The sequence below is a fragment of the Nicotiana tabacum genome, chromosome 8 (assembly GCF_000715075.1).
Source record: "Nicotiana tabacum cultivar K326 chromosome 8, ASM71507v2, whole genome shotgun sequence".
Taxonomy (NCBI): Eukaryota; Viridiplantae; Streptophyta; class Magnoliopsida; order Solanales; family Solanaceae; genus Nicotiana; species Nicotiana tabacum.
In genome coordinates, this window is record NC_134087.1 from 165,126,690 (window position 1) to 165,130,120 (window position 3,431).

A 3,431-nucleotide genomic window follows, 5' to 3' on the forward strand; every position below is an offset into this window, starting at 1 on the left:
TCGATCTCTCAAAAAATTTTGAAGGTACCCGTTGTTAAACAACCGGGAAACTTCCTCTCTCAATTGTCAGCAATTTTCGGTCATGTGACCATGAGTGCCGTGATACTTACACATCAAGTTAGGATATTTTTGGGTAGGGTCGGATTGCAATGGTCGAGGTCATTTGGTCTCTTTGATGTGCCCGATGGATGATACGATGCCGGAAGCATCAACATTGAAGTTATACTCTAATAATCTCGGTGCGTCCCCACCCCCAAGCGGCTTGTCAAAACAAATTTTTCTCATCAAACCTCGGCTACTAGGTCCTCGATCGCTTCTCTTCTCGTTCCTTGTGGGGTGACTCCCGGACCCATTTCCCTTTTGGTCTGCATTGTATGGCTGGTACCGATCCCGAACCGGTCTTGGCTCATGATCAACGATTCCCTTAGACCTGTCATTGGCCTTGATGGGGTAAACAGACCTAGAAGGAGCTCCGAGTTGGTTGTCCTTGACCCTGATCTTTGACTGGTATCTATTGTGGACGTCGGCCTAGGTCACCTCCGGTACTCTACTAAGTTTTGTTTTAGCTGTTGAGAGGCCAAGGAACTTCGGGGGTTAAGCCCCTGAGTGAATTCCTGGACGGCTCAATCATCTGCATCCAGAGGTCCATATTTTCCATCTGGAACCTTGACACGAACTCCATGAGCATCTTGTTGTCTCTTTGTTTAACCTTGAAAAGGTCTGACTTTTTGATCTCGACCTTAATGGCCCCGACATGGGCTTTCACGAGAGCATCTGAGCGTATAGCAAAATAGTTAATGGAATTTAGGTGTAAGTTGTGATAGCATATCATGTTCCTTTGGACAAAGTCTCCCCAAACGTCTTCAATAACACCGACTCGATTTCATCGTCTTCCAAGTCGTTCCCCTTGATTGTGCACGTATAGGAGGTCACATGCTCGTTTGGATCCGTGGCTCCATTATACTTGGGAATATCAAGCATACGAGACTTCTTCCGGGATGGCTTCGGTGCCACGCTCGGAGGAAAGGCTTCTGGATAAATTTCTTGGAATCCGGTCCCTTCAATATCAAGGGTGCTCCCGGGATTTGATCAACCCTGGAATCGTATGTTTCCACCCTTTGTCATTAGCCTCAATTTTCTTCTCACTTAAATCTACCCGCTTCGTTAATGCTTCAAGGATTTTCATTATCTCGGGGTTGACCTCAGGCTCGACTTCACCCGATCTTTCGGTGATTTTTCGTTTCTTCGGGTGCTTTTCCGGGATTGTTCGGGCTCGACCCTGCTGGGGGCATGGCCTTCATTCTATAGCTACGCTATTGCCGCTTGTTGACCCTACAACATTTTGAAGATTAGCCGCATGCTTACCCCATCACCTTCGCCTTCGGGCATTTCTCGAGCTGTTGGTCGGGGTACCCCGCGAATACTGTTTTCAGTATCAGTTGGCAGATTAACGTTGATAGCCACCTACGAGTTAGCATCGACCGGATTAGCCATTGAGATCACTGTTGGGATCAGTAGGGGCACCTTGTTGCTAAGCACCAATATTATTTTTGCCATGATGACCCAACTCAGTGTCAACGTTCAAGTGAGCAGACTAAGAGTTTGATATTTTTGGGCTAACCTGAAATTAAGACTTTAAAGAACAAGTGTAAAATAGGTTGTGTTATGGAGATTTGTATCAAATCACCACTATTATCCTTAGCCCTACGATGGGCGCCAAACTGTTTACCCTTAAAATGGATAACAATTGAATTTATACGCGATTTTAAGGATACGTGGATTGATTCAACACAAATAATCAAGAATATTAGATGAACGAGTTAAAGATAAAATGAACTATCAAACCAGTTGTAATGTTATGGCCTAGCCCGAACCTAGGCTGAACAGTAATTTTGCCCTCAATTGGACCCTTGGTTCGAGCCCATTTATGAAAAAAAGGACAGAACAATTGAACAAGAACTTTTACAGTAGCTAAGCAGAAGATGAATTTGTATTGCTTTGATTCGTGTGTTATTATATGTGTTACAAAGGAAAAACTTTTCCTTTATATAGTAGGAGAGTTTCATCTTTAGTACAAGTCTAAAAAAGGTAAAAATCTTCTTTTCTCGTTAATTACTGATCTGCAACTGACAGCGAGCGAGTTATGCACCCTAATATCCGGTTAGGTACGGATATCACGACCGTCTATCCGCCGTGCGTAACCGTTTTCCATATTTCCCGAGGTCTTAGAGCTCATTCTGGGTTCGGGGACCGTTGCTTTATCACGCCCGGTGTTAAACACATCGTTCAATTTTCGTGGATCACAATATAAGGGCTCTTCGTGATCAGGTGGTGGTACGTATATAACGGCTTAACCTTTTCAACCTCGTGCGTCCGTGCCCTTCTTCCATCCTCTTCACCGGGAAATCGGGGTATGTATTATCCCCGATTTTCCCCGTATACAGTAACCTTATCAATCTTCAGCTTATATTAGGTCCTTGATATTATAGTTAATGTTTCATTTTGTCCATAGTAGCAGGAGTTTAGTTTTGAAAAGGCAATATGATTAAATTAATTTTTGATAATTTTGGGCGTAATTAGTTTATTAGAAAAGTCACGTCTTGATACTTGGATTTCTCACTTATGTTATATTTAGCAGTTACTTTTTGAGATATTTCTCACGCACACAGTTGACAAAACACATGATTGATCGTTTAAAAAGAAATTTTTCTTAAAACAAGATGAAGGGTAAAGGTTATAAATACGAAACACAAAAGTAAATCCAACGTACGATACATGTAGAATGAATTAGCAAATGATTTTGGTAATTACATGTTGGTTCATAAATGAGATACCAAAAGACTAACACAACCAACACCTGTAGTTGAATCCATTGAATAGAGAGTAATTCACTTGGTTTTATTAATATTATTCATATTATCTATGTAAGACAAGAAAATTAGTAACAACAGAAGAAGGAAAAAAACCTCGAATTCATACAAAAGGAAGGACAAAGGCATAACAAGGATGAGTCCGAAACTTTTTTAATCATTCTTTGGACAAAAAATACTTTTGTACTATTTTAAAAAAAAGTTACATAAATGAGTAAAACACAGTATTAAAACACATAAATTTTATCGTTAAAGTAATTCGCAGTATAGTACTGCGTTTTACTTAAAAAATTATTTTTTTGTAATTCGCAGTAGTATACTGCGTTTTACTAAGATGTTGGGCCTATATTTTATTAAAGTTGTTCGCAGTATTATACTACGTTTTACTTAAAACGCAGTATAATACTGCGAACAGCTTCAATAAAATATAGCCCCTTCTTCTTCCTTGGACCACTGAACCGAAGAAAACCAAACACCTTCGATTCTGCTGGTCCCCCCCTCCCCCGTGTCAAACTTCAAAAAAAACAATTTTGGGCCCCACCCGTCACCTAAAGAGCAAGG